We start from the raw sequence: 12,353 nt of genomic DNA on the forward strand, positions 1-12,353 counted from the left end.
GCTGCACGTTAATGGGAAAAACATGCAATGTGTTGAATACTGTGATTTCATCTTTATTATTGAATGATTTTTTTAAATGAGCAGGCTCAATGTATTCTTAACTAATTAAGTTATACTGTATAGTGTTAGTAATGCATTTAAGGTGTCATAAATTCTATATGAATTCATATTATGCGGCCATTTTGGACAAATAATATTATCCCAAGATTCTCGCCAACCGGGCCCCCCAGGGCTGCAGCCATCTTGGCCAATTGATTAGGTACGCCTGGGATTTATTACTTTTTTTATCCCATAAATTTTTTAAATCAAGTCAAAGTCATTCAAAAAAACTTCAAAAGCAAGGGCATTTTTCTGATTCATAATTCTTGCCAGGATATGCCCCGACCTGAACAGGAAGTGACCTGATATCAACAGGAAGTGACCTGAAAGTCACCTGATTTCAACAGAAAGCGACCCGATTTCAACAGGAAGTGACCTGATTTCAACAGGAAGTGACCCGGAAGTGGCCTAAAATCAATAGGAAGTGACCCGATTTCAACAGGAAGTGACCTGGAAGTGACCGAAAATCAACAGGAAGTGACCTGATTTCAACAGGGAGTGACCCAGAAGTCACCTGATTTCAACAGGAAGTGACCCGTTTTCAACAGGAAGTGACCTGTTTCAACATAAAGTGACCCGGAAGTGACCTGAAATCAATAGGAAGTGACCCGATTTCAACAGGAAGTGACCCGGAAGTGACCTAAAATCAACAGAAAGTGACCTGATTTCAACAGGAAGTGACCCTGAAGTGGTCTATAAATCAACAGGAAGTGACCCGATTTCAACAGGACTTGACTGGGAAGTGGCCTAAAATCAACAGGAAGTGACCCGATTTCAACAAGTGACCTGACTTCAACAGGAAGTGAACTGATTTCAACAGAGTGACCCTTACTCCATTGCTTACTCGATTCCTCAATTTTTACTCCATTTCTTATTTGTCACTCCTTACACTGTTGCCACTCGATTCTATGCTCCTTACTTCATTACTTACTTAATTTTTCTCACTTACTTGCTCCATCCTCTATTGCTTACTTGACTTCTTCCTTGTTTTCTTGTTTCTTTGTTTTTTGCTAATTCATTTTTATTTTGGTGCTGTTTTTCCTCCTTCAACTGCTTCTAGATTTCGGGATGAATTCAATCCATTCCAACTTTAGCATGTTCAGCTCATTCCAGATCATTGTATATCATTCCAATATCAGTCAACATCATTCAATATAATTCCAAATAATTCCACAGGTTTTTATTCATCCTTCCAGCCTTCATACGCAATTTCCCCAGAAATTGCATTCTCTAGTTCTAGTTTAAACTATTTTTCCCCAATGCCATCAAAGAAATATGGTCCATTACACATCCCTAATATTCAACACCTGAATTTAAAAATAAATACATCCATTTCATTTGTTTTCATGAAAACATTATTTTATATTATTATAATTCATGGGGGCGGCACGGTAGTCGAGTGGTTAGCACGTCCGCTTCCCAGTTCTGAGGTCTCCGGTTCGAGTCCAGGCTCGGACCATCCTGGGTGGAGTTTGCATGTTCTCCCCGTGCCCGCGTGGGTCTTCTCCGGGTACTCCGGTCTCCTCCCACATTCCAAAGACATGCATGGCAGGTTAATTGGGCGCTCCGAATTGTCCCTAGGTGTGCGTGTGAGTGTGGATGGTTGTTCGTCTCTGTGTGCCCTGCGATTGGTTGGCAACCAGTCCAGGGTGTCCCCCGCCTACTGCCCAGAGCCAGCTGAGATAGGCGCCAGCAGCCCCCGCGACCCTTGTGAGGAATAAGCGGTCAAGAAAATGGATGGATGGATATAATTCATGGAGGCCCCCCTACTTCTTCCATGCTACCACTTGCTAAAATAATAATAATAATAATAATACACAACAATGCATTCCCTCTCAACAATCGTAAAAATAGGAAACCACTTAGAACAGCAAGTGGAAAAAATGTTGCAGTGAGTACAGTAGTCAGAAATGAAATGAAGTACAGTAGTTCTGGGCACGACGTACGCTTCGTCACATTTGTATTACTGCGCAAAAGTGACGCCGCACCGCAGATTCTCCGCGAAATATTTGACCTACCTGCTGGCTGCGCGGCTCCTCTGCGGCACGACACCGGTTAGGACGTCCTGGCTGCGGGAAAAGGGTCCATACAGTCCGCTGGAAAAAGACGAAGAGACGCGTGAAATGCTCGCCTCTGCGCTATACTGCAACCAACCGGCTGGACCGTGAGCTCATGAGGAGGATTGGAGTGAGAGAGAGAGAGAGAGAGAGTGAGGGAGGGAGACGTCCCCCCTCCCGCCGATCCAGCGACCACTGCATCTCTCTGCATATGTCCAACTCTCCATTGTCCACCACCACCCTCTCGTAGAAGCACGCCCCCCAACCCCGCCAGCAGGAGAAGGCGATTGCTCACCGTGGAACACGCAGCACACATTACACAACCTTACCAACCGCGCACGCGTGCTGTGAGCTGGTAGAAGTGCGTAGTGACGACATATACTCAGCGTTACCTTGACTTCCGACTTCAATTCGTTCTGGAACCGAACTCGCCACTCGTACTTCAAATCAATGTTCTCTATTGAAATTCATTGGCATGCTCTCAATCCGTTACAGCCCAAGTACCACTATAATTACCAACAATAAGATATAGTAATGTATAGTCCCAAGTGTTCACCAAAAACAAGATGGTTTTATATTTCCTGTTAGAACATCAAGACTATGTTTTAAAAGATATATATATATATATATATATATATATATATATGTATAACACACACGCCCCCCCCCACACACACATTAGGATTGTGCATTTCCTAGTACCTGAAGATTTGATTCGTATCACGATTCATAAGTCACAATTCATAGGTCACGATTCGATTCTCTAATCCCGATACCAATTTACAAGTCAATTGTTGCGTTTTGTTTTTTTTTTTACTCAAATTTAGAAAATACTAATCAGTAAACTTGTACATGTACACTGTAAGATTTGTATGAAAAAAAATTATTTTTATTTATCTGAAACTTCAGTCTTATAACTGTGAGCCACTGCATTTAACAAACAGGTTGTAATCTGTTTCATGATTGAACAGCATTAAAATCAAATACTAAGGCTTAATGTGTCATGTGCTGGAGGTTGGATTCCGAAGCGCAGACACAAATAAGATTTTAATTATTTATTCACATCGAGAGGCATGGAACAAACTTGACTAGACGAGAAACAAAGAGAGTTGCACAGAGGGACAGTGGTAACAGAAGTAATAATCCGACAAAGACACACACTTCTCAGGAGGCTTATATAGACAAGGAATCGATCTAATTGGTTGTGGCTAGACATGTGGGTAACAGGGCTGACATGGAATTATCTGAATGGCTGTTGACCAGGTAATGGGATTAAAGATTCTTGACATCACATAGCCCTTGACATCACATAACGTCACATAGCCTAAAACCAGTTGAAACTAGATGCTAGTTCCATCAGTTCAAAACAGACACTTGTTAGATCAGTAGATAACAGACACTTGGCCTCACGGTCATGAACCCAATTTAACAGGTCATGAACTCAAACTTAATCCTGACCCCAGACATGACATAATGTTCCATGAATATAACATTCTTCCATGCTTAAAGTGTGAACCCTAAACCTAAGACTTTTTGTTGAATATTTCCATCACAATTTGATGTTTAAGTATCGATTTGGCCGCATATTGAATCGATACAAGAAATTGTGCACTGTAATATCGTGACATATTGCCAAATCGATTTTTCTTAACACCCCTAATTAGGACAATCATTTATATTTTGGTACAAAACAAGAACATGTTTAAACATGTAAAAAATATTAAGACAAATAAAATTCTCTGAAACACATTAATTATGCAAGTTCCTTTTGGATTAAACCAAATTTAGTAAATTACTTTTAAATTAAAAAAAAAGTGCAAATGTATAAATTTAAACAACTCAAAACGACTATTAATAATCTTTTCTTTTTTAACAATTATGCCGATTTTGCAATTGTGAAGTGTAATAATTGTGGGATTCCCACATGTTATTGTGATTTTTTTATTCTCCTCATTTTTTTCCGTGTAACAACTCCCACACAATACGTACTTCCAATTTGCACCGTTTAAATTTCAACTTACTGAAAACATTCACACCTCACGGGGTATATGTCGTCTGATTTAACGTTAAATATCAACTTTTCCTCATTCATGTTCAATGGGACAGACAGTGAACTTTTTCTAAGTATCACTTTGCACGCCCACTTCTATCCATGTAACTCATCATCATTACCAGGTAAAGTGCATTGTCCAGTAACCAGGAGGTCATAATTTCATAATTTATCTTTCAATTTTCTTTAGAAGCATTCCACATGCATTCAAATCTTAGCATTCACGTATTAGCATTCAGTTTTCAGCATTCCCACGCTATTTCTCAAGAAATTGCACTTAGTCTAGTTGAAATTGTAATTGAATTTCGATTACTTGCACAGCCCTAGTGCACAGTCACCACATTCAATCTTGTGTGTGCCCCGATACTAGACAGTTGACACCACCACTCCTATCGCTAACATCACTTGGGCACTACACTGCAGCTACAGCAGAACGACCTTTTTTTCCCACTTCATTCTAGCAGCAATGCAGCTGAAGCTCGTTTGAAACACAAAGCAAAAAAAAAAAAAAAGACAAAGTGATGACTCATAACATGAAAATCTTTTGTCATGAGGGCTTATTTAAATGTGTTTTGTGTTTGCAGTGGTAGCTGATACATGCGTCAGCAGAGGACGAGGTGGAATATGAGCCGTCCTCCATCTTACTGCACCATCATGCTGCACCTTGGCCCTATGCCTGCTTTTCCGCCCCCCACCTGCTCGTTGGCTTCTGGGGTGCAATAACACTCCTGTTGGGACATGCTGCTGTCGCCGTGGGAACAAATGCACACACACGATCACAAAGATCTGTATTCTCCAGTATACACAGAGCAGGCAAGTCACTATATTGTGCAAGCACTTGCACAATATAATGACGTACAAAAACTGTGCTGCATGTGTAGGAAATTTTTCCGTCCTAATTTTTCATGATTAATTCCGAGAGGTGGCAAAAGTATTCACACATAGGCACTATGTGGTGCTCAAGCACTTGCCCTTTTGCCCTGCATGGATGAACTCATTTGCTCCCAAAAAATGTATAAATAGGTTCTATTTTAAATATTTTAAGTTTCCCGAAGACATATTTATACGTTTTTTGTTTTTTTTCTGCTACAGCATACAGAAGGCCTCACAACTGCAAAAAACGGTTGGAGAAATTGTAGTTATTACACAAACAGCCAGCAGGTGGCGGCAGAGCAAAGGAGATCAACCAGGATCATAGTGAAAAAAAGTTCAATCTCTCACAATTCGAAACGGATTTGTGAATAATGATCAACCTTAACTACATTATAATGCTAATTGCTGCAAAACGGAAACATAGAAATATACTTTTTTTTTTTCCCCCTGATGAAATAAGAGACTTAAATCTTCTTTGGGTAGGTTCCAGTTTTTATAGTAATAGAACACAAAATTCTGTGGGCCTTGCAAAAATCACTCAAAATCCAGTAAAACAACTCTGAGCGCACGGGATTGCTTCTGTGAAAAAGGCTGGGAGTGAATGTGGTTAAAAAAAAAATCCTTATTTGCAGCCAATTTTTTTCTATATTTGTCAATATTAAAAATACATAAATAAAAAATTAACCTCTTAATTCCCCTCTCTAAAATATGTATGCTTAAAATAAATAAATAAATAATAAATACAATATATAAATAATAATAATAATAATAATATAAATATAAATAATAAATAAAATATGTACTCAGTTTACTGACCAAACCAAGAAAACAGGTGAGCCATGATTGGTCGTTACCTACTTCCTCAGCACATGTGATGTCATCATCAGTCGCCAGCGAGTAGAAAAATGACTTTTAAAAAGGTATTAATTGCACATGAAAAATAATGAAGTTACCACATTCCTTCTGGACAAAATATTAACTTTTCACTGCTGAAAATTGTTCAATGAGTCAAGTATGCCTTTAACAGCTGAATTGTGTTACCAGTCGTGCGTCACAATTATTTTTTGTTCTGCCCCCCACCGAGGAAGAAAAAAAATATTTCACACGGCAACTATAAATAGTATCAGTTGTCTATAAAATTGTTCCAAATACAACTGTGCAGATGAGCTAATACTTTTTCAGCACTCTGACAATGAAAGCGACATTGCCACCTACTGTAGTGGATTTTCAATTACAGTTACGAACAAAAATATGTTCCCATGTTAAAAGTATATAGACTAATGAAAGCAGAAGTAATGATCCAACAGACTCAGTAGAAGCAAAAAAAAATAAAGACTGAATGTACTTGAGTACAAAAGTGAAATTATTATATTTTCATTCAATCAATTTTTAACTCTATTTACATCTTCTTGACCGAACAAGGAGAACGCGTTTTCAAATGTAGGGAGTGCAAATAAAGTCATCAGAAAAATATAAAATCAACACATCTACCATAATGAAGTGGTACGACGCCAAGTACAACCGCAACAATGAGCACATTATTAAATGGTTATTAAACACGTATGAAGCAGGCAGGTGGCCACTGCCGTCGTCATTATTTAGCGTCCACACGGCGTGCGGCGTAATCCTAAAATAACCCGCGCATGACAGAGGATTGCCATAATTCCATTACGTTGTAACTGAGCCAGCAGGAACTACCAAACGGGGTTTAAAACGTGGGAAGCGACAGCTCATCTGCTTATTTGATGCACAAAATAAACACTGTTGTGTTGTAATCAATCACAGCTGAGCTGTGATTGTTACCTGAGCCCTTGTGATGTAATTTTCAGTTCACAGCAAGTTGCAAAAATGTGTTTTTAAAGGTACTAATTGTACATAAAAAATAATTAACAACTCATTCACTGCCAGTCATTTTCTAAAATTTTGAAATTGTCAATACTCACGTGATATTACATTCAATAATTATATATAAACCGAATCTACCAAATAACAGAATAGACTCCCTACTTTTTGCCCCGTCCCATTCTTTTATAATTGACAGTAGAAAAATGTAGGTTTGCCAAAATACAGCCATTTCTCCCATGGACTCTGAAACTGTGTTTATTTCGTATAAAATGGGTCAATGATGTCATCTACCGGTGGTTGGGCATCAGTAAAGTTGTTTCCAAGTTTGATATTTACAGTGGAGCATGCTCAGATTCGCCCCCATTTAGCACCGCTCTAAAAAATACAATTGACAAGTATACTTGTCAAAGGCAGTGAATGTTAAAATATCAAATTTATTATAGGCAAAATATTAATGTTTGACTGGCAAAAATGGCTAAATAAGTAAAGTATCCCTTTAAATAAAAACGGGATGAGATTGACTAACTATGATAAAAACTAACGACCGGGATTGAAACTGGACTAAAACTGAGACTAAATTTAAAAATGGCGGATAAAATTAACACTAACCGCCTCGGGTCCTCCAACTTTAATGCCAAGGCACATTTAGACAAACAAGCATTCACGCTCACTTTACAGTATAGTCTTCAATTAACCTGAAAAGCATGATTAGTTGGTATGTTTCAGGAATCTGGTGTACCTAGAGGCACACAGGGAAGCCGGAGCCCAGATTTGAACCACCACGCTCAGAACAGTGAGGCATAAGTGGTATGAACCATAACCAATCAAAAAAAAAAAAAAGAAGTAAAGTACAATCTGATCAAATCCAATACATCATGTTTCCACAGCAATACTTACTCAAAACTGTAAAACTGAGTCAGCGTGTTATTTAAAAAAAACAAAAAAAAACAAGGGGCAAGTGTATCTGATGATGTATAAATGAGTATATTGTTATCTAGATTAAGTGCAATATCTGGAGAAATTGCGTGGGAATGCTGAAAGCTGAATGCAGATTTGAATGCATGTAGAATGCTTATGAAGTAAATTGAAAGATAAATTATGAAATTATGACCTGCTGGTTACTGGACAATGCGCTCTACCAACTGTGCCACCGAGCAGGATCAGACACCTGGTAATGATGATAAGTTATATGTATGGAAGTGGGCATGGAAAGTGATACTGAGAAAAACTTCAATCTCTGTCCCATTGAAAATGAATGGGGAAAAGTTGATATTAAATGTTAAATTGTGCAAATACTGTAAGTAATGTGGAATCAGACGAGATATACCCCAGGAGGTGTGAATTTCTTAAGCCAGTTGAAATTTGAACGGTGTAAATTGGAAGTATTACGTGGGAGTTGTTAAGTGGCAAAAAAGTATGGAGAATAAAAATCACAATAACATATGTGGGAATGCTTTAGCAACAAAAAGGGGCAAGTGTATCTTATGATGTATAAGTGAGTACATAGTTAACTAGACTAAGTGCAATTTCTGGAGAAATTGCGTGGGAATGCTGAATGCTTATAGCTGAATGCTAAGATTTGAATGCATGTAGAATACTTATGAAGTAAATTGAGAGATAAATTATTAAATTATGATCTCCTGGTTACTGGACAATGCACTTTACCTGGTAATGATGATAAGTTATATGGATGATAAGTTATATGTATAGAAGTGGGCGTGAAAAGTGATACTTGGAAAATGTTCAATGTCTGTCACATTGAAGATGAATGGGGACAAGTTGATATTAAACATTAAATTGTGCAAATACTGTAAGTAATTTGGAATCAGACGATATATACCTCAAGAGGCGTGGATTTTTGAAGCTAATTGAAATTTGAACAGTATAAATTGGAAGTATTATGTGGGAGTTGTAAGGTGGCAAAAAAGTGTGACGAATAAAAATCACAATAACATATGTGGGAATGCTTCAGCATTCCCACAATCATATTTGACTGACAGCTATTCATAAATATATGAAATCATTTTCAAAATTTCAAACAAGTAATATAACATACAGCATTAAAGCATACAAAATGCTCTTTCCATCCCCGTTGCCACATTCATCTTAATCCAAGAATGTGGTGAACATATTTCACTAGTCATTTCAATTGATCTGGGGTATTGGCGATGTGACCTTCAAAACTGGAACACACATAACTTGCTCTTCCTCAGATGGTACAAGACCTTCATCACTTGCCAACCAAAGCCTTGAGCCTGACGAGTTGCAACAAAATATTCATTGCTGGGAAATAAACGGAGGCCTCATTTCACCAACACGCCAACGTCAACTCTTCAACTCAACTCTGTCTTTCTGTCTGTGGGTGTCGAGACTGCAAAGATGAATCGGTGTGATCAAGCCTCCCGAAAACACACTTCCATATGAGGACCGACCGGCTCCAGCCGCTTTGGGTTCCACCACTTTGACCACACGGAAGGTGAATCAACATGTCTCCCTATTTTATCCATCTTCGGCCAAGTATCACACATACTGTAATACATCTGGTACTATTCAGCAGTAATAATATTCATCGCTTGAGAAACTAGAGGAGGGATGTGCTTCAAACACTTTGGATCTCAGTAGTAACAGCCCAGAGTAGCTTTCAATTCTCATGGAAAAATAATTGTAAATTTGCTTTCATGATATTTGCATACTGCATGTGCAGATCATAAGATTACGTAATCTAAATGCAAAACATATGTAACCGTAATCCTTAGAAATACAATTTCGCTTCAGACGCAGCTGCGGGTCAGTGCTCGAGTGCTGTTAAGTCCGCATATCCCACTGAGTGATCAACATTTGCGACACTGGCAAATGTTCATTTCTCGTCAGGATGCATTCAGCAGTTGCAACGTTTCCTAAACATTTTTAAAACTGTCCCAATGGTTTCCTAATGGGCTTTGTGGTATTTATTGTCATAATTACAAATGTCCAAAATTTCCTTGCAATATTGAAAATGTTAAAAAATAAAATAAAATCTCATGAAAAGAAAGTGTGAAGATGGGGGGTGCATGGACGTGGTGGGTGGACCCAAGTGCAGAGACCAGACCGTGGGCGCCACTTGCCAGAAAGTGGGGCCACTTTCCAAATGTGGGGCCACTTGACAGGACGTGGGAGAGACTTTGCTTGACAACGTGGGGGAGACTCGGCTTGGACATGGGGAGACTTGGCTGGACTGGGGGAGACTTGCCTGGACTGGGGGAGACTTGCCTGGACTGGGGGAGACTTGCCTGGACTAGGGGAGACTGGCTTGACCAGGGGAGACTTGGCTTGGACATGGGGAGACTTGGCTTGGACATGGGGAGACTTGGCTTGGACATGGGGAGACTTGGCTGGACTAGGGGAGACTTGGCTTGGACATGGGGAGACTTGGCTGGACTAGGGGAGACTTGGCTTGGACATGGGGAGACTTGGCTTGGACATGGGGAGACTTGGCTTGGACATGGGGAGACTTGGCTGCTCTAGGGGAGACTTGACTGGACCAAGAGAGACTTGGCTGGACAAGGTGAGACTTGGCTGGACAAGGGAAGACTTGGCTGGAACGTGGAGGGAGACACACTTGGCTTGGACGTGGAGCAACTTGACTGTGACGACGTGGGGAAACTTGGTTGTGACGACGACATGACATGACAAGACAGAACCTAATGTGACAAAACAGACTGGAACACAAAGCAACCTAACAGGGACACATGGAGGAAACACACAACACAGGCTAAATACACCACACTAACGAGACACTAACAAGACTAGTGTTGTTCCGATACCAATACTGGTATCGGCAGAGGTCCCGATACTGCATTAAAACAGTGGTATCGGTATTGGTGACTACTCACAAGTAACATGCCGATACCATTAATTCCAACGCCAATATAGGATTTTGGATGCAGCATCTTGTGTCTTGCTGGTACACAACATTCACTGATATGTGACATGTTCACTGCATGCCGATCTAAGATATCCTATTGGCCCTTGAATGCTCTGAACCAATGGCAGGACAGCTTTTTCATGTTGAGGAAAAAAAACCTTAAGTATCGGTATGGTATCGGTATCGGCCGATACTGCAAAGGTGGGTATCGGTATCGGTATCGGGGGCCAAAAAACAGTATCGGAACAACACTAAACAAGACACACCTGGAGAACACAATAGGCAGAGGGCACTAAGTGGTAACACATACTGGGAAGGGAAGACACACGCAGGTGGACAAGGTTAACGATAATGAGACTAGGAGAGACAAACCGGTCAAAAGACGACATGAACCCCCAAAAACTAAAAAAAAAAAAAAGAAGAAGAAAAAAAAAAAAAAGACAGTATAGAGAACATTTAAGAAACGCTGGGACTTGAAATCAACATTCGTTAGCTTTGCAAATGTTAAGCCTCTCAGTGGGATACGGGCTTTAGCGATAGCGGTTTTGATTAGCGGGGGTTCCCCTCGCAGCCTGCAGCATTGGACGAGCTAGGTTATGAAACGGATCTAATAGGAAGGGTCCACTGGGAGTACGGTTGTTTGCTATCAATCCACCTTTGACGGTTGTTGCCGCTGGTTGTTGTGTTGCTAGCCTGGAGGGGAGTGGATAGCGGCTAGCCTCTCCTGCCGCTAGCAGCTCAGGAGCTAGCAGAGATACTAACTTAATGAAATCGTGTTTCAGTGGAAAGTAACTTAATTACCAGCAATATTAAAAAAGATTAGGCAGTTTCACGCAACACAAATATCGTAAATACGCACACTTTATTCTGCCGTTATACAATACAGTGCTAAAACGGTGGGGGGTTTTTTTTTGTGGCGCTGGAATGGATTAATGGCATTTTAATTGTAAATAACTTGTAAGTCAAGCTACTGCTGTACAGAATTTATTGATCCAGAAAGACAACTTTCAACTTTTCTAGAACGGCAAATTGTGACGCCCCCTGGTGTTGAAGTAATTCAGCACAGTAAAACAAAGCAGACAAGAAGCGATGCCACACACCGAGCACAAAGCACAAAGCTGAGACCCATCACTTACATAATGCAATGTGCGCTCAGTTGTCGCACGTGGCCTTTCCTTTCCTTCCCTTTTTTGTTTCATTTTTTTGCTGCTCTCTTGACTCCATTCTCACTCGGCTGTTCCTCTCTTGCTTGGCTCGAGTCTGCCCTAAAGCGGGGCCCCAGCCTGTATTCAGCTTAAATGGAGTGGGCATGAACGCTGACTCACATATTCATTAATACACATGGCTGCACACTCCAACATAGAAAACAGCACCTATGGTTGTATGACACGCACATAAACATAACATAATGCAACCCGTATTTAGGATGCAGCCGCCTAATTCCCTGTGGCGAGGGCAAAATGGAACTTGGGAGCTAATGAATATGCACATACTGCATAATGTGGCAAAAAAAAGGGGTCAGTAT

The 12,353-nt window shown here is 40.1% G+C and overlaps 1 protein-coding gene across 1 annotated transcript in view; it reads right to left on the reverse strand.

Annotated features, from left to right (window-relative positions):
• LOC144014213 (uncharacterized) overlaps positions 1-12,049 on the reverse strand; it is a 35,582-nt gene extending 23,533 nt beyond the window's left edge. Inside the window, exons 1-2 of the mRNA XM_077513848.1 lie at positions 11,965-12,049; positions 2,118-2,195 (exon numbers count right to left, since the gene is read on the reverse strand). The gene's annotated coding sequence lies outside the window, so the exon portion shown is untranslated. The remainder of the gene's footprint in view (positions 1-2,117; positions 2,196-11,964) is intronic.
• Between the last annotated feature and the right edge of the window lie 304 nt (positions 12,050-12,353).

This window comes from Festucalex cinctus, chromosome 2 (assembly GCF_051991245.1).
Source record: "Festucalex cinctus isolate MCC-2025b chromosome 2, RoL_Fcin_1.0, whole genome shotgun sequence".
Lineage (NCBI taxonomy): Eukaryota > Metazoa > Chordata > Actinopteri > Syngnathiformes > Syngnathidae > Festucalex > Festucalex cinctus.